At 45.3% G+C, this 20,365-nt stretch overlaps 3 non-coding genes across 3 annotated transcripts; 1 reads left to right on the top strand and 2 right to left on the bottom strand.

Moving 5' to 3' along the window:
- The first annotated feature begins 9,583 nt into the window (after positions 1 to 9,583).
- trnam-cau lies at positions 9,584 to 9,655 on the top strand. The gene has a single exon. It is a non-coding gene; the product is annotated as a tRNA-Met (tRNA).
- A 4,118-nt stretch (positions 9,656 to 13,773) lies between these two features.
- trnaw-cca lies at positions 13,774 to 13,845 on the bottom strand. The gene has a single exon. It is a non-coding gene; the product is annotated as a tRNA-Trp (tRNA).
- Positions 13,846 to 17,906: 4,061 nt separating this feature from the next.
- trnal-aag lies at positions 17,907 to 17,989 on the bottom strand. The gene has a single exon. It is a non-coding gene; the product is annotated as a tRNA-Leu (tRNA).
- Between the last annotated feature and the right edge of the window lie 2,376 nt (positions 17,990 to 20,365).

Here is a 20,365-nt window from a genome sequence, read left to right as displayed (position 1 = left end):
AGCCGGACCTTGGAAAGTGAAGGAGAATTCGAACCAGTCAGCGCTTGTCTGAGATCTGGTAATGAATTACGGCTGATATTGAAACGATTCATGTTGAATTAGTTATAACAAATCGACTCTTTGAGAGGTGTTGGTATATTGTTTTCAGAGAGACTGCCATAGTTCCTTAAAATATGATTAGCGCTTGCTTTCTTCAGTAATTTGGGGAATCTATTTGGAGCGGGTGGAGTTGCTCAATATCTGTGACTTTTGCTTGTCCAGCTCCCCGGGCAGCAGCAGCTCCATTCCTATCCAGATGTGTGGACACAAACGGCAAACCCACATTATTGTATCGCCGCGCAGGTTCGCACCCCGCTCGCAGCGGCTCTGATCCCGAATATTTACTCAGCTTCATAAACAAACCACTGACCACACAAATGATCGGGGCTCCCTTTGCCTCTCATTGAAGGGTTTCACCCAATATGGCTGTTTGGGGAATGAAATTAAAAATTTATCGCGATGAGATTTAACATTTTTAAAACAAACTACACTAAACATATAAAACAACTCTTAATAAATGACAATTAATCAATATTCATAAAATATCCCGCAACGATGGAAGGAAAGGCACATCCCATCAGGACAGGAATGTTGGGAATGGACCGGAATGAAACATTCCCAGACCATGTCCAACATGTTTCTCCTCAGCATGAAAACCCCTCGCGGAAAGACTGAAACAGACACTAATTTGATCACATCATGATTAACGTCACTCACACCTTAACCACGAGGCCACTGATGAAGTCATGATGACTTCGAATTTCTCCTAAAGTGCCAACTGAACCCACTGACTGGCAGAACTACATTACCCACGTGATTGGCGAGGCGCATCCACAGGCCGACTTGGCGAGTGGTGAAACTGACATCACTGCTTCTGACCATCTCCAGAACAGAGAGATAAATGTCACATTGTTCATTCACATTTCTGATTTCTAATTGTGTGGGGAAACTGATGGGCTTTGGGACATAATTAAAAGTTGCCCCGAGTGACATAACATGAGCTGGCGGCTCGTTGGTCCAGGGGTATGATTCTTGCTCAGGGTTTTCATTGATGTAAATGCGAGAAGTCGCGGGTTTAAATCCGGACGAGCCCCGCAAAGCAACTTTTTAAAAAATCTGTGCAATCGCGGTGGTGACTGAAATTGGGAGCAGTTTTGAGCTCTAGGGAAATTATCTCAGAGAATATATCCCTGTAGCACACGTGAAGAAATAAACACGAGATTTGAATATTGTTTCACCGTGTTATCTGAATCTGAATTAATCCTCGTACACCAAATAAAACAACCTTAAATTCAGACACAGCATCCGGCTCAGATTCACAGAATTATACAACACAGCCACACACAGCAACAGATACTCCAGATGGAGAATTAATCCAATATTCACATGTCACACTAGAGACTGACAGTTAAAGATTTATTCATCACCCTAAATGCCTATTTACAGCCCCCACCCAAACACACACGTGCGTGCGCAATGCCAATGAAAGTTTTGTCATGATTCGGATACGCAGACGTTGTAACGGAGACTGGCAAACAACATAATGATTTTATCCACTCAGTAACAATATCAGAGATTGAACATTACAGATTTAGTTCGGCCTTCACACAGATTTTCAAAGAATGAAGAATACTGAGTGGGCAGCGCGGTAGCACAAGTGGATAGCACTGTGGCTTCACAGCACCAGGGTCCCAGGTTCGATTCCCCACTGGGTCACTGTCTGTGCGGAGTCTGCACCTTCTCCCCGTGTCTGCGTGGGTTTCCTCCGAGTGCCCCAGTTTCCTCCCACAGTCCAAAGACCTGCAGGTTAGGTGAATTAGCCATGATAAATTGCCCGTACTGACAAAAAAGGTTAGGAGCGGTTATTGGGTTCCAGCGGTAGGATGAAAGTGAGGGCTTAAGTGGGTCCCTGCAGACTCGGCGGGCCGAATGGCCTCATTCTGCGCTGTATATTCTATGTTGCTGTGAATGATATACTCTCATACTGTCCAGAGACTCTCGCTAAGCGATTTAATCGAATACCATAGACACAGTGTTACAGAAGATTTGCAACAATCCTCTGACGTACCAGAATATTACAAATATGGAATGAAACTGACTCTGCCATATAGCGTAAGAGACTGAAATATACAGGAATTATGTTTCAAATTTGATCACATTTCGGAAGGTGGTAATGTCAAATAACCCGATGGAGCGAATCCTCAATGTGAAGATGGGGCCTTGTCTCCACAAGGACTGTACAATGGTCACTCTGAAGATATAGAGTATGGGAGACAGAGCTCCACAGACTGAAACCTACTTTCCACACACCACTGACTGAAATATGATTCAGTCCAAGAGCTGAATTGCGTTGTCAACACTCACAGAGAATAGCACACAGAATAAAAAGGCGAGATCGTGCAAAACGTGGACCGTTTTCCATGACCGGAAGCCGCCAATGGAAAAAGGCAGGTCCAGCAGATAGGATTCGCCCTCACCTCCAATGTGTCAGCTCAGCCTTCAGCAGGTTCAGAAAGAGAACACGTGAGGAGCAGATTCATGACAGAATCGTTCGGAGTGACCATTGCACAGTGATTACTCAGCAACGGCAAACACTGGGCCCGTATGTCTCTTATTCTGGTCGCAGGTTTGAGCTCCAGAGAATATATCAGTGCAGAATATGTGAAGAAACGAACACGACATTTAAAGACCGTTTCACCATGGTGTTGGAGTCTGAATTTAACCTCATATATCAAGTCAAACAAACGCATTCTTGCGGATCCATATAGTTGGCTGAATGCAATGTTTGTATGTAACCCCGATAAACATTTGATTTATTTGCTGAACAATAATCTTTCAATCTCCACCTTAAAAGTCATCAATGTCCCGCTTCCGCCGCCTCCTGAGGCAGAGTTCCAAAGCCGCACAACTCTCTGAGAGTGAGAAATTTCCACATCTCCGTCCGGAAAGGGAGACATCCTTGTTTTTCACTGCCCAGTAGTACTGCTCTCACCCACAAGTTGGGCTGTTTAGCACAGGGCTAAATCGCTGGCTTTGTAAGCAGATCAAGCAGGCCAGCAGCACGGTTCAATTCCCGTCAACAGCCTCCCCGAACAGGCGCCGGAATGTGGCGACTAGGGGCTTTTCACAGTAACTTCATTTGAAGCCTACTCGTGACAATAAGCGATTTTCATTTCATTTTTTTCATTTTCAAGCAGAGACATCCTTTCCACGTCCACCTTATCAAGACCATTCAAAATCTGATGGACTTCAATCAGATCAACTGTTACTCTTCACATCTCCACTGGAAACAAGTGCAGTCTGTCTAACCTTTCCTCAATAGAAAACACGCTCATTCCTGGGACCAATCGAGGAAACCTCCTCTGAACCGTCTCCAACGTATTTACATCGTTCCCGAAATAGGGAGACCAAAACTGCACAGAATCAGCGAAATGTTATTGCTCCTGGAATCAAAGGGACAGTAGCAACATGGATATAAATGTGGTTGACTAATAAGAAACATAATTAAATGGTCAATAGAGACTTTTCGGACTGGAAGAAGGTTTGTAGTGTTCCACATGGGTTCCTTTTGGAACATTTGCTTTCCCTGATATATACCAACGTGCTAGATTATGGTTTATACGGAACAGTTTCAAAGTTTGGGAAATTTGCTTTCCCTGATATATGCCAATGTGCTAGATTATGGTTTATACGGAACTGTTTCAAAGTTTGGGGATGGTACAAAACCTGGAAATTTTGTAAACTGAGACGAGAACAGTCGAGAACCTCAAACGATATAAGATGATTTTCAATGTGGAGACGTGTGAAATGATGCATTTTTGTGGAGAAATGTAAAATACTTAAGGGATGAAGGAGCAGAGGGAATGGGGTGCATATGTGTATAGATCATTGAAGGTAGCAGGACAGGTGGATATAGCAGGAAATAAAGCAAATCTTATTCTGGGCTTTATTGCTGGAAAAGAGACCAAGAGCAAGGAGGTTATGCTGAATTGGTACAAGACACCAGTTAGGACATCAGATGGAATATTTTCCACAGCTCTGGGAGCCACAATATAGGAAAGCTCTGAACGCATTGGGAGTTTGCAGGAGAGGTTTACAGGAACCAAAAAAAAAATGCTGGAAAATCTCAGCAGGTCTGGCAGCATCTGAAGGGAGAGAAAGTACCTAACGTTTCGAGTCCACATGACCCTTTCTCAAATGTTTACAGGAATTGTTCCATTTATGATGATCGATGAGAGTTGTTGGGAATGTTCTCCTTGGAGAGGATAAGGCTGAGAGGAGATTTGATCGAGATGTTCAAAATCATGAGGCGGCCAGGCGGAGTAAATAGAGAGACACATTTCCCCCGAGTAAAAAGAGCAAGAACGAGAGGGCACAGATTTCAGTTGATTTGCAAAGGAAGCAAATGTGATGTTTGAAAAAGAAGCAATTTTGCACAACCAGTGTCTCGGGTCTGGAAAGCACTGACTGGAAGTGTGGTGCAGGCAGGTTCAACTGAAGCTTTCAAGAGAGCATCAGGTGATTCCTTGAATAGATACAATGTGTAGAGATGCGGGGAAAGTGGAGGGGAATGGCACTAACTGGTAATGCTTGTTTGCCGAAAAGGTGCAAACACGATTGTCCAAATGACCTCTTTCTCCGCCGTAACAATTCTCTGATCCTGTGATGCGGTTTCAACAATTCACTGTACCGCTCAAGAATAACGCCATTACTTTTATTTTCAATTCCTCACGTAATAAATGATAGAATTCTACTCACTTTCTTAATTACTTGTTGCACTGACACACTCAGTTTACGTGACTGATGCACGAGGAAACCGGGATCCCTGGTAATTCTGCAGCCGTTGGACATGGAAGTAAAGCTCTGTTTATTTTTACTCTACCTGCCAAAGCGAAACCCTGCGCTTTTTACACATTGCTTTGGAGCTGCCAGCTTTCTGTCACTCACTCAACCTCTCTGTATCCGTCTATAAGCTGCTTCTGTCCTCTTCACAACATACTTCACTCCCTCTCTTTGCTGTGATTTTCAGAACTTGCCCACACAATTAACTTATCCAGATATAACATCCTGGAACAAGCAGAGAAACTCTGTGAGGCTGACGTGATTTAACATGCAGCCTTCGGATCGGCATTCAGACGCACTATCGTGCGCCAGAAGACATCCTGTCGAAGATTAACTCTTAATACTGTCAGATTTCCACATTTACACCTTGATTATGTTCTAAAGTGAAGATCAGAAGAGAATCATAAAAAGGAAACAGAATATTCGCTCCCTCTCTCCTTTCCTTCTTTACTTTCTGTGGAGTTACATCGAATAGAAGAGTAACAGGAAAAACAATTTGTTCTCAAATGTCTCAATCCGTTGAGTTTGTGAGAAACACTTTAGCCTTTAGAGTTCAAAATGAATCCGAATCTGATTGAATCCACGAATGATAGAGTTTTATTTCCTTTTGTTTTTAATCGTTGAGATGTTACAAACTGTGGACCAGCAGTGACCCAAGTACAAGGGAGCAGTTCCATCCTTTCTTTTCTTCCTTCCTACATTGTTGTCACCGTTTCTCCTTTCTCTCGCAGATGCTAAAATGGCGGGAATTCCAATTTAATCTCCTTATCATTCGGGGTGTTATCGACTCCAAACGACATTGAACATTCCAAGCGAATGGATTTATAACTTCCCATTGTTGCTCCCTGTGTTTATTGTGTTGTATTCTCTCACTGTCTGTTTATGATCAATGATCCGTCTTACTGTCTGTTCTGGTGCAGATCATCGGCTGCCTTGAATTTGCCACTCTTAGGAACATAGAAACTTCGACAATAGGAGCAGGAGGAGTCTATTCGGCCCTAAACCTGCTCTGTCATTCATTATGATCATGGCTGATCATCCAACTCAATAGGCTGATCCCCCAACCTCACCCTCCCATATCGTTTGATCGCCTTCGCCCCACGTGCTTTATCGAACCGTTTCCTGGAAACATAAGAACATAAGAACTAGGAGCAGGAGTAGGCCATCTGGCACCTCGAGCCTGCTCCGCCATTCAATGAGATCATGGCTGATCTTTTGTGGACTCAGCTCCACTTTCCGGCCCGAACACCATAACCCTTAATCCCTTTATTCTTCAAAAAACTATCTATCTTTACCTTAAAAACATGTAATGAAGGAGCCTCAACTGCTTCACTGGGCAAGGAATTCCATAGATTCACAACCCTTTGGGTGAAGAAGTTCCTCCTAAACTCAGTTCTAAATCTACTTCCCCTTATTTTGAGGCTATGCCCCCTAGTTCTGCTGTCACCCGCCAGTGGAAACAACCGCATCTATCCTATCTATTCCCTTCATAATTTTAAATGTTTCTACAAGATCCCCCCTCATCCTTCTAAATTCCAACGAGTACAGTCCCAGTCTACTCAACCTCTCCTCATAATCCAACCCCTTCAGCTCTGGGATTAACCTAGTGAATCTCCTCTGCACACCCTCCAGCGCCAGTACGTCCTTTCTCAAGTAAGTAACATACAATGGTTTTGCCTCAACCACTTCCTGTGGGAGCAAATTCCAGAGGTTGACCACTGTCTGGGTGAAGAAATGTATACACTTCTCCGTTCAGCAAGGTCTACCCCATATCCTCAGACTGTGACCCCTGGTTCTGAGCACCCCACCATCAGGAACATTCAACGAGTCTCTGACTGGTCTGATATAATCCTCAAACCCACTTTCTCGCATCGTCCCCATAACCCTTACTGATTAAATCTTGACCATCTTAACGTCCGCAGCCTCGACAGACCTATTCGTTTAAAAACAATATTTCCACAGTCACACTATACTCTGAGAGAATAAATTACTCAACATTTTTGTTTTAACTGGGCGGCCCCTTACACTGAGATCATTCCCTCTGGTCCTCGACTCTCCCACATGGAGAAACAACCTCTCAGCATCCACCCTGTCAACCACCCCCCCCCCCCCCCCGCAAATCTATTACATCAGTGAATTTGAATGGTGGGATTTATTCCGTGTCCCAAAGATTAGTTTAGACCTCTGGATTCCCAATCCAGTGACATAATCTTTCATCCCTCTGAACAAAAATCAGTTGATTCAGCTGATTGTTAAACATCTTAGGCCAGTGGGCCGATAAATGGCAGATTGAGTTTAATTTGGATAAATGTGAGGTGACGCAATTTGGTTCGATCAAATCAGGGATTGACCGACTCAGTTAATGGGAGGGGGTTGGAGGGAATTACAGAACAAACAGAGCTAGGGGTACAAGTTCACAGCTCCTTGAAGGTGGTGTCGCAGATGGACAGGGTGGTGAAGAAGGCATTCAGCATGCTCGGTTTTAAGGTCATAATGTTGAATATAAGAGTTCGGACGTCTTGTTGAAGTTGTACAAGACATTGATCAGACCACACATGAAATATTGTGTTTTGTTCTGGTCAGCCTATTTTCATAAGGACATTGTTAAACTAGAAAGAGCGCGGAAGTGATTTACAAGAATGCAACCAGGACTTGATGGTCTGAGTGAAAAGATGAGACTGGATAGGCTGGGACTTTGTTTTGCTGGAGCGTAGTTGGCTTGTGGATGATGTCGTAGAGGTCTGTGAAATAACGTGGAGCATAAATAAGATAATGAGGAACATCTGGAACGGGCTGCCTGAGGCAGTGAGAGGAGCGGGTATAATTTTGTCTTTTAAAATCAGTGAGAATGTTACATGGTGAGGGTGGGTATAGAGGGATATGGGCCAAATGCGGGAAAGTGGGACTAGCTTAGTGATAGAAACTTGGCGGCATTAACAAGCTGGGCCGAAGGGCGGTTTCCATGCTGCAAATATCTATGGCTCTATGGCTGTCTGTCTTCCTGACTATATTAGAATTTCCTCCGCAGAATTGTATTGAACAGATTGATACATAATATTTTATTCTATGCTATATCCAAGTCAAACAGATACTGTGGAAGCATCGGGGGCTAAACAAAATACTAGGATCAGAGCGATTTGAATGAACAATGTTACAAAAAATGATATTCCAAAAAAAGCCCTGCAATGTTTGGATGGAAATGTGGAACTTTGAGCTGAGGAAGGAAAACTCGGCTGTCAGCAAGTTCCACCGGTTTTCTGTATAAAATGACCGCGGCAGGACTCGAACCTGTAAACTTTTGATATCATCATCAAATTCACCGACGTTTGACGCCTTATCCATTAGGCCACGCGGCCAGCGCCTGGGACATACGAGCCAATGCTTATCCCATGAGAATAAATACTGTGATCATATCTGTTCCCATAGAAACCAGTACAATTCAGAAGGAGGCCAATCACCCCATCGAGTCTGCACTGACCCTCCGATCCTGCACCCCATTCATGAGAGGGGGGCGGATTTCAGGGGTTGGAAGTGGGGAGTAGAGTTTCTCCATCGGACCCAATATTCCAGTGGAGGGCAGGTGCGTGAGCCTTCGGAGGGTCAGTAAATGCTCGTTGTGCCGAATGGTCTTCTTTTGCACTGTATGGATTCTATGATTCTATGTCAGTAGCGGGCTGAGGGGGCGAAGTCCTTGTGCCAGGTTCGAGACCTGCTCCCAGCGACCGAAGAATTAATCGGAATTTTAGGAAGTGTGGAACACAAAGTTCGCTGCTTAGCAATTCGAAGCTCCCCATTAAGAGGGTTAAGGACGCTTTCGGAAGCAACCCGGCTAGCTCAGTCGGTAGAGCCATGGGACTCATAATCACAGAGTTGTACGTTCGAGTCCCACGTTGGGCGCTTCCTCATCGTTATCTGAGCATGTTTAGGTGAACGATCTGTTTTGATAACAGGAACACAAGGTTCTGCCCTGGACTCGGACTCCAGATGCCTCAACTAATCTTTCGTGAGAAGATTTGATAAATCTGGGATTAGAATTTCGTTTCAGTAATGGCGGAGGTAGGTTCTGCTTCAGATAGATTATATTTCCACAACCGGAACACATTTCCACAACAGGGAGTGAGTTGAGACAACCACAGTGAAGATCTGTCACCGGCAGAGTCACGGTTCCACGACAGAGAGAACAGTTACTCAGCAAAGAGCTCAGTTACTCAGCAGAGAAAACAGAGACACAACAGAGAGAACAGTTACGCAGCAGAGAAAACAGTGACACAGCAGAGAGCACAGTGACACAGCAGAGGGCTCCGGTACACAGCAGAGAGCACAGTTACACAACAGCGAGAACAGAGACACAGCACAGAGAACAGTTACACAGCAGAGAGTACAGTTACACAGCAGGAAATACATTTAATTGCCTATCTTTGTGCAACGGAAACCCCTTTTTCCTAAATAACCAGTTTGTCCATCTCAGTATCCTGCTGGTTTGCTCGACACCTTTTCTGTGTGGCATTGTGTGAGTGCCCTGATAGTCTCTTCCTGCTTTTCTGTGTGTCTTTCTCTGTCTGTTACAGCCGTGCTGATGTTTGTGTTATTGTCCAGCCAGGGTGAGCTTCACAACACGTGGGTTTTCGTTGAGGAAAAAAATGGAGCAGGTGCATCTGTATCTGGCCACGGCTGAGCAGCAATTGCGAACAAAGTGGATATAAGCAGAGTGGCGCAGCGGAAGCGTGCTGGGCCCATAACCCAGAGGTCGATGGATCGAAACCATCCTCTGCTATTTATATTCTTACTCACACCAAAAGCAAACATGACGCTGTCACCCTGCAGCACATCCGCCTTTTCTTTTCAGTAAATTAGTATCAAAGTCTTGCTTCCTGTATGATCCGGACATTGTTCCCAGGAATGAAGCAGACAGCATTACAACATTGTGACGCTCAAAGTAGCAAAATAGGGAAGCTCGTCGATTGACTAACTCTGAGGAAAACAGACAACATCTGCTGTGGTGTGTGAGTATTATTGATGCCAATATCACATCTCCACTGATTGGAGTGAGTTATGTTTTATTAACAGTCATGTCATTTGGTAAAGATAGAACCAGTAGCTTTTCAGTGTTTTCAAACCCTTTAACAGCGAGAAGGGGTAAAGATTATATAAAATTTTACAGGAATACCTACAGAGGGGCAATAAGGATATGTAACAATATCCAATAATAAACCACAATAGAAACCGAGATCACAATTTCCCCATTCAGACGGATGTGAACAATCCAACCAGACTATTTACAACAAGCGAAGATTCCTGCCTCCAGCCACCTCACTTTCTCCAGTTCGAAATCCACGAAATCACGCAAATGCTTCCAATCAATTTATTGTTGCGTTGATCGGGAATCGAACCCGGTTCAACTAGCTTGGAAGGCAACTCTGCTCACCAGGATACCCCCATCACTTACTGTCCAACGTTGAATCCTTTTGATGCTTTGCATTCATTTGATAAATTGTTTCGTAAAAAAAAGTCTTACTATGTTTATGTTATTTCACTCCAATTTAAAATGTTCCTGAATGAAAGTGTCCGTGACGCACGGCTCCCGTTCAGCCAGCAGATGGCACCAGTCCACAATAAATGTATTTATTTCCGATGTTCTGTGTGTCAATACGTAAGTCTCTTGCTTTGGCCTGAGACCTTACCTTGTCCTTGTGTCCTGATGCTGCCGTTTACACCCTGTTTAAGTAATCATAGAATCCCTCCAGTGTAGAAGGAGACCATTCGGCCCATCCAGTCTGCACTGACCCTCGGAAAGCGCCCCCCAACTGGGCGCAATCCCCTCTGAACTTTTGGATACATCAGGTCGCAGTCTCCTCTGGAGAGCAGGGTTCGAATCCCACTCCTGACATTGACATTGATTCTCAGCTGCGATAAAATGCCAGGGTCCGGGTTCAAATCCCTGACGAGCCCGGATGGTGTCATTGACTGAAATCGGGAAATTCAGGGAAGTTATTACGGCGAATAAATCACTGCAGAACACGTGAAGAAACGGTCACGGTATTTAATGGTTGTTTGCTCATGATGTGGGATTCTGAATTTATCCTCAAGTAAAAACAGACGCACGCTTGTGGCATCCACGCAGCTGGCTGAATACAATGGTTGCTTGGACCCGATAAACCTTTGATTTGAGTAACGCGGTTGCGGGATGAGGTGGCCGAGTGTTCAAGCGACGGACTGCTGATCCGTTGTGCTGCCGGAGCGCATCCCATCATCATCGAATTTTCATCCTGTTTTCTCCGAATACGGCAAAAATCTGCTGAAGGAGAGGAATGAGGGGATTCCAAAAATGTATTCCGAACTTTAATGTAGCGGCGGCAATGCAGATTCACCAGAATGATACAGGAATAGAAGGTTTCAAATACGGGGACAGCTTAGAATAATAAAATCACAGAATGGTTACAGCACAGGGTGAGGCCATTCCGCCCACCGTGTCCATGTCAGTCACCCAGAGCTGGCGGGTATTCCCGTGATAAAATCAGAAAATGCCGGAAAATCTCAGCAGGTCTGGCAGCAGCTGTGGAGAGGGAAACAGAGAATGGGAAGCCGGGTCATACTGGCCTGGAAACTGTAACTCTGTTTCTCTCTACACAGATGCTGCCAGACCAGCCGAGTTATCCAACGTTGTCTATTTCTGTTTAAGGATTTTGTGACGGCTTTGCCTTTGTGCTCGGCGTTTCTATTTACTTATTTCTGTATAAATTTAGAGAACCCTATTTTTCCAATTAAGGGCCAATTTAGCGTGGCCAATACCTTGCACATCTTTAAGTTGTGGCGGTAAAACTCACGCAGTCATGGGAAGAAGACGCAAACTCCACACGGGCAGGGACCCAGGGCCGGAATGAGGTTTCTATTTAGAAAGACTGGTCCCGTATGGTTATTAAGGACAATTTAGCATGGCCAATCCACCTAATGCACGTCTTCGCACTGTGGGGAGAAAACCGTAGCACCCGGAGGAAACCCACGCGGACGCGGGCAGAAGGTGCAGACTCCGCACAGACAGTGAATCGAACCTGGAACCCTGGCGCTGTGAACCACTTGTGCTGCCGTGATTTGTGCCCAGAGAAGTTATTGCAGCGAATATATCAGAGGAGAACACGTGAAAAAATGAGAACGACATTTGAAGACTGTTTCACCATTGTGAGGAACTGATATATCAAATACAAAACCGCACGCTTGTGCACTCAGGTAACTGGCTGAATGCAATGTTTGCACGTAACCTCGATAAACCTTTGATTTATTTGCTGAACAAGAATTTCCCCATCTCCGCCTTGAAGGTCATCAATGATTCGCTTCCGCCGATTCCTGAGGCAGAGTTCCAAAGTCGCACAGCTCACTGAGAGTGACAAATTTCCTCATCTCCGTCCGAAAAACGCGACATTCTTGTTTTTAACTGCCCATCACTTCTGGTCTCACCCATGAGCAGTGAGATCATTTTAACGTGACGCAAGCCGGTAATCGAAACTGGGGCCTTGGAGACGTGAAGAGGCTGTGCTAACCACTGTGCTACCGTGCTGCCCAAACATTTGGTTCAATACTCTCAGATAGTAATATGGAAACGCCCAACTTGGTGCTGGAGCGCACGACCCTGGGATGTAGAGTTTTACGCTCCACCAACTAAGCTGGCGGAGTTTCCTAATGGATTGGATTGGAATGGATTTGTTTATTGTCACGTGTACCGAGGTACAGTGAAAAGTATTTTTCTGCAAGCAGCTCAACAGATCATTCAGTACATGGACGAAAAGGGAATTAAACAAAATTCCAGAAAATACAAGAAATCACATGCGAATACATAATAGGGCTACACAAGATATGCAATGTAACTACATAAGCATTGGCATCGGTTGAAGCATACAGGGTGTAGTGTTAATGAGGTCAGTCAATAAGAGGATCATTTAGGAGTTTGGGGACAGTGGGGAAGAAGCTGTTTTTGAGTCTGTTCGTCCGTGTTCTCAGACTTCTGTATCTCCTGCCCGATGGAAGAAGTTGGAAAAGTGAGTAAGCCAGGTGGGAGGGATCCTTGATTATGCTGTCCGCTTTCCCCCCAGCAGCGGGAGGTGTAGATGGAGTCCATGGACGGGAGGCAGGATCGTGTGATGGACTGGGTGGTATTCACGATTCTCTGAAGTTCTTTGCGGCTCTGGGCCGATCAGTTGCCATACCAGGCTGTGATGCAGCCCGATAGGATGCTTTCTATAGTGCATCTGTAAAAGTTGGTAAGGGTTAATGTGGACATGCCGAATTTCCTTAGTTTCCTGAGGAAGTATAGGCGCTGTTGTGCTTTCTTGGTGATAGCATCGACGTGAGTGGACCAGGACAGATTTCTGGTATTGTGCACCGCTAGCAATTTGAAACTGCTAACCATCTCCATCTCGGCCCCGTTGATGCTGACAGGGGTGTGTACAGTACTTTGCTTCCTGAAGTCGATGACCAGCTCTTTAGTTTTGCTGACATTGGTGGAGAGATTGTTGTCGCTACACCACTCCACTAGGTTCTCTATCTCCCTCCTGTATTCGGACTCGTCGTTATTCGAGATCCGGCCCACTATGGTCGTATCGTCAGCAAACTTGTAGATAGAGTTGGAACCAAGTTTTGCCACGCAGTCGTCTGTGTACAGGGAGTAGAGTACGGGGCTAAGCAGCCTTTGCGGGGCTATTGTGGAGGAGGTGTTGGGGTCCATTCTTACTGATGTTTGATGTTTGATAATGTTTGATGGAACTGCTCAAAAATATAAACTGAGCGGGTAAATCTGAAATGTCCGGAAAAAATGACCAGCATTGTGGTTTTGAACGGAGTCACTTCGGGAACATTCCCACACAGAGATAAATTCCTGAAACCAGCTGCAAAAAACCTAACTGGGCCTGACGTGATTTGAACACGCAACATCCTGATCTGGAGTCAGACGCGCTACCGTTGCGCCACAAGCCAAACTGCTGATCAGTTAGTGTTTCCCCTCATAGATTCATGTTTTATTTACACCCAACGGCGAAAAAAACTCAAAGAAGTCAGATTGAGGGATATTGAAGGGCCATGAAGTAAAGCAGCTGTACCACGTGGTTAAGGTGATGCACAATAACCCATTCTGCTCTGTACACGTGGCTTCAAATCCCATCCTCGTCTGCAACGTGTCTGTTGTGTTTCTGTTTGATCCACTTCGTGAGCGCGAAGTAAAAATGCTGCGATTTTTAACTTTTGTTTGACGGCTGGTGGGGGCGTGGGTTGAGTGGGGTGGGGTGGGGGTGGGGGCGGTTAATAGTCGAACACTGTCCACACTGAAACCCTGTAAAAAAAATTGGTAAATTCATATTTCATTCCCCGGCTGACCTGCGCATAAATTCTGAGCGAAAAGTTGTTTCACTTACTCAGATAGTGGGGCAGAAATATCCAACTTGTTTTTGCGATGGCCGGGAATTGATCCCGAGTCAACTGTTTGGAATGCAGCTATGCTCATCACTATACCACCAGCGCTCACTGTTTGGGCTTGTGTCCTTTTGCTTCTTTAGATTAATTTGATAAACTGTTTCGTAACAAATACATACTTTGCGTAAGTTATTTCACTCCAATTTAAAATGCTCCTGAATGAAAGTGTCCGTGTCTTCCGGCTCCCGTTCAGCCAGCAGATGTCACCAGTCCACAATAAATGTATTTATCTAATTATTTCTCTTGTTCTATGTGTCATTACATAGGACAATTGCTCTGGTCTGCGATCTTAACTTGTCCTTGTGTCCTGATGCTGCCATTTTCACCCTGTTTCAATAATCATAGAATGCCTCCAGTGCAGAAGGTGGCCATTCGGCCCATCGAGTCGGTACCGACCCTCGGAAAGAGCATCCGATTCCGTCCTAATCGCACCTAACCTTTCAAATACGTCAGGGCAGCCGAGTTCAGGGCGCAGTTTCCTCTGGAGGTCAGGGTTCGAATTTCACTCCTGACATTGACTTTTCCTCCGCGAGACACCACCCAAACCTGGAACCCCTCCCTAACAGCACTGTGTGTGTACATACACCATATGGACTTGCAGCGGTTCCAGAATCACCCCACCGCCCCCCCCCCCAATTTTTACGGACAATTAATGATAGATTGTAAATGTCAGGCCGAATCAGCGACAGCCACAGCCAGAGAGACCTGCAATAAAACTGAGGGCAGGAAAGACCCAAAAACAAAATATTGCGGAAGCTGCAAATCTGAAACAAAGACAGAAAATGTTGGAAATATTCAGCTGATCCGGCAGCTTCTGTGGAGAGAGAAACAGGTCATTGCAATGAAAGGTCAGGATGTGAAATGTTAACTATTTCTCTTTTCACAGATACCTAAAGTATTACCAGTGTTCATAGAATTATAGAATTCACAGTGCAGAAGGATGTCATTCGGCCATTCGAGTCTTCACCGGCTCTTGGGAAGAGCTCCGGCTCCTGGAAAGATCAACACCTCCACCCCAAAAACTGGGCTCGTCCGTGATTTGAACCCGGGACCTCTCGCATTTTACCGCAAACAAAAGTCCCTAAGCGAGAATCGTACCCCCTAGACCATTGAGCCGACCTGCTACTCTTTGTGATTAGCTGAACATCGTCACACTCTGTAACTCAGTGCGCGAAAGTGTCTGTTCCCCAAAGAAAAATATGGATTAAAATCCCAGCCCAGCCATATTCCGTTTGACCATCTGTGCGATTGACAACTTCCATAACAGTGGGAAATGTGCTGGATTTCTAGTCGAAAAGTATGCCTTTTGCAGTTTTCAATTCACTGGAATATCTATAGAGATTGTAACGCGAGGGCTGATTTCAGCTGTCATCATCCAGTTGTTAAATCTTTCCACTAGAAATCCAATGGATTTTCCCCTTTGACTTGTGTCCTGCTCCTAGAGGATCTGTTGAGTGTTTTCAAAAATGTAATATTTTGAATCCTCTATGTCCAGAGAATTGTGACGTAGAAATTTCTCACACTTAGAATAGAACAAAACAGTACAGCACAGAACAGGCCCTTCGGCCCTCGATGTTGTGCCGAGCAATGATCACTCTACTTAAACCCACATACCCGTAACCCAACAATCCCCCCACTAACCTTACACTACGGGCAATTTAGCATGGCCAATCCACCTAACCCGCACATCTTTGGACTGTGGGAGGAAACCGGAGCACCCGGAGGAAACCCACGGGGAGGACGTGCAAACTCCACACAGACAGTGATCCAGCCGGGAATCGAACCTAGGACTCTGGAGCTGTGAAGCATTGATACTAACCACCATGCTACCGTGAGGCCCCCATTGTTATCTATTCTGCAGGTATTGACCGAACCGTCTAATGGAGCCACGCACACGGCTGTGAAAGAGGCTTTCTTTCAGGTTGTTGGCCTCCTTTGGTCCATCACCAGCAACCGGATGTCTGCAGAGTACCTCGGAATGTCGAACCCCTCTTCCCAAGATGGAATTAATCAGGGACAAGGTGTTGGTTGAAGAGCAAATCAACGGTCTGAAGATTTGGTCTGAGATTTCTGGTGTTTTGTGAAGAGAAACAAGGTGGTGGAGCAATGTGACAATAGCAGGATAGGAGTTTGGGATATTATCCAGTCTGTGCTGGGGGGATGCGGGAAGGAAGTTGTCTTGTCTGCCCACCCAAGCTGAATGTTAGGATTGAGGTGGTGATCAGATTCCGAGAGGAGAGTGAAATCCTTTCACTGAGTTTCAAGTTTACAGTGAGGTTGAGGGTCTTTAGTTACAGGAAGATATAGACGGGATGGTCAAATGGGCAGAAAATTGGCTGATGGATTTTAACTCTGAATAATAAGATATGATGCCTTTGGTCGGGGATTTTCGCAGTAACTTCATTGCAGTGTTAAGATCAGCCTATTTGTGACAATAAAGTATATTATATTATTATAGGATTAATGTGAGTGGCCTGACACTGGGAGGCCTTGAGGAACAAAGGGACCTTGGAGTGTTTGTGCATAGATCTCTGCAGGCAGAAGGGCAGGTTAATCGGCTGCTGGAAAAGGCATCTGAGATATTTGTCTTTATCAATCGGGGCACGGATTACAAAAGCAGACAGATCATGTTGTAGTTGTATAGAATGTTGGTGAGGCCACAGCTGGAGTACCGTGTGCAATTCTGGTCACCACATGACAGGAAATATGTGACTGCACTGAATGGGGTGCAGATATGATGCAGCCGGATTTTGCTGGGGATGGAATATTTAAGATATGAAGAGAGGTTGGATAGGCTTGTTTTTTTCTCTCTTGCAGGAACAGAGATGACTGAGTGGTGATCTGTTCGAGGGGTGCTAGATTATGATAGGTATAGACAGTGCGGATAGGGACCACCTGTTCCCCTCAGGAGAAGGGTCAGTCACGAGGGGACATTGCATTATTCTGTGATTTTGTTACAGATCAGATCTTGGAGGTATTGCTGCCGTATTCCCAGGCGGCGGAGGTCCAATTCTTAGAGAAAAAGCTTCCATCGAGGACGGGGTTCTCAATAGGAACAAACTGGAGGTCTGGGATGTTAGAAACTGCTGAACACTGATTCACTTTTATTCATTGTCGTGCCCTAGAATATACACGTGGATTGTAGCTGTCCATTAAAACAAAAATAGAGTTCGGAAGTTTCTGGCCAGTAAGTTCACGTTGTCCACCGTACATCACTCATGATCATCAGGTGCAACAAATTATATCTTCATTGTCATTTCATTTGAAACTAAATGCGCCTTTCCTATATTTGAACCCCAGCCACAGTCCTGTATCAGAGTACGAACCTTCTCCAAACCGCTGGGGGGTCAAGGAGCTTCTCATTGCTGCATTGATCAGTTTTCTGCGATCAACAAAGACCGAACTGCCGCCGATCTGTTCCTCACACGAAGCCTGTGGGGTCCTGGGTGCGAATCTAACCAGGAATCTCATGTCCTGAGACCACCGCTTCCCCATTGAATGAGAGGTCTTGATCATCCTGGAGTTGAACATCATGCTGGAGAAACGTAACCATCTGGAGGAAAAGTTACTGTCAGAAGTGGGATTCGAACCCACGCCTCCAGAGGAAACTGCGACCTTAACGCAGCGCCTTCGACCGCTCGGCCATCCTGACGCGCTATGAAAAAGCATATGCTCCGTGCACACATCGAGATAAGTTGTATGTTCATTGTCATTGCATTTCAAACTAGATGTACTTTTCCTGTTTTTCAACCCCAGCCAGAGTCCTGTATCTGAGTGCCATCCTTGCCAAGCCGCTGGGGTTTAAGGAGCTTCTCATTGCTGCATTGATCAGTTTTCTGCGATCAACAATGACCGAACTGCTGACCTGTTCCTCCCACGAAGATATTGAGAGTCTGAGATCTGAGTGGCGGGATGGATCCAATGAGACAGTTGCATCCTGGCGACTGGAATGCCTCTCCACAGCTGCTCCTGGTGCTGATTTCACAGACCAGTAGCCAAAGAAACCGTTCAGTGTGCAAACTGGAGGAAGTTCATCCAGAAAAGGCGGCACAAGAGTATTCCTGGGGAGGTCTTCTGAGTCATCTCGACAATCCAATGAGTCAGACTATTTACAACAAAAGAAGATTAATTTTACCCGGTGTCCTGGGATCAATACTAATTCCTCAACCAGAGTCACTGAGCAGGTCATTCAGTCTTGAACTGGGCTTCTGCCTGTGGGATCATGCTGTGCGGAGTCCAGCTGGAATCTAATCTCCTGAAGCCTTTGCTTCCCCATTGAATGAGAGGTGTTGGATCTCCTTGGAGTTGAGCGTTTTGCTGGAGTAACTTAACCTCGTTCAGGTATTGACTGAACCGTCTAATGGAGCCACGCTCACAGGGTTGTGAGAGAGGCTTTCTTTCAGGTTGGAGGCCTCCATTGGTCCATCACCAGCAACCGGATGTCTGTGGAGTACCTCGGAATGTCGAGCCCCACTTTCCAAGATGGAATTAATCAGGGACAAGGTGTTTGTTAAAGACCAAGTCAACTGTCTGAAGATTTGGTATGAAATTGCTGGAATTTTGTGAAGAGAACAAGGTGGTGGAGCACTGTGTCAATAGCAGGATTGGAGTTTGGGATATTATCCAGTCTGTGCTCAGGGGCTGCGGGAAGGAAGTTATCTTGTCAGCCCACCCAAGCTGAGTGTTAGGATTGAGGTGGTGATCAGATTCCGAGAGGAGAGTGAAATCCTTTCACTGAGTTTCAAGCTTACAGTGAGGTTGAGGGTCTTGAGTTAAAGGAAGATATCGACGGGCTGGTCAAATGGGCAGAAAAATGGCTGATGGAATTTAACGCTGAGAAATAAGATATGATGCCTTTGGTCGGGGATTTTCGCAGTAACTTCATTGCAGTGTTAAGATAAGCCTATTTGTGACAATAAAGTATATTATATTATTATAGGATTAATGTGAATGGCCTGACACTGGGAAGCCCTGAGGAACAAAGGGACCTTGGAGTGTTTGGGCATAGATCCCTGCAGGCAGAAGGGCAGGTTGATAGGCTGCTGGAAAAGGCATCTGAGATATTTGTCTTCATCAATCGGGGCATGGATTACAAAAGCAAACAGATCATGTAGTAGTAGTATAGATTGTTGGTGAGGCCACAGCTGGAGGGCCGTGTGCAATTCTGGTGACCACAAGACAGGAAATATGTGACTGCAGTGAATGGGGTGCAGATATGATTCAGCGGGATTTTGCTGGGGATGGAACATTTAAGATATGAAGAGAGGTTGGATAGGCTTGTTTTTTTCTCTCTTGCAGGAACAGAGATGACTGAGGGTTGATCTGTTCGAGGGGTACTAGATTATGATAGGTATAGACAGGGCGGATAGGGAGCACCTGTTCCCCTCAGGAGAAGGGTCAGTCACGAGGGGACATTGCATTATTCTGTGATTTTGTTACAGATCAGATCTTAGAGGTATTGCTGCCGTATTCCCAGGCGGCGGTGGTCCATTTCTTAGAGAAAAAGCTTCCATCGAGGACGGGGTTCTCAATAGGAACAAACTGGAGGTCTGGGATGTTAGAAACTGCTGAACACTGATTCACTTTTATTCATTGTTGTGCCCTAGAATATACACGTGGATTGTAGCTGTCCATTAAAACAAAAATAGAGTTCGGAAGTTTCTGGCCAGTAAGTTCACGTTGTCCACCGTACATCACTCATGATCATCAGGTGCAACAAATTATATCTTCATTATCATTTCATTTGAAACTAAATGTGCCTTTCCTATTTTTGAACCCCAGCCAGAGTCATGTATCAGAGTACCAACCTTGTCCAAGCCGCTGGGAGTCAAGGAGCTTCTCATTGCTGAATTGATCAGTTTTCTGCGATCAACAAAGACCGAACTGCCGCCGATCTGTTCCTCACACGAATCCTGTGGGGTCCTAGGGTGCGAATTTAACCAGGACTCTCATGTCCTGAGACCACGGCTTCCCCATGAATGTGAGGTCTTGTTCATCCTGGAGTTGAACATTATGCTGGAGAAACGTA

The sequence above is a fragment of the Scyliorhinus canicula genome, chromosome 31 (assembly GCF_902713615.1).
Source record: "Scyliorhinus canicula chromosome 31, sScyCan1.1, whole genome shotgun sequence".
NCBI lineage: Eukaryota > Metazoa > Chordata > Chondrichthyes > Carcharhiniformes > Scyliorhinidae > Scyliorhinus > Scyliorhinus canicula.
The sequence above is the reverse complement of the archived record's forward strand: the minus strand, read 5'-3'. Positions and strand labels throughout refer to the sequence as shown.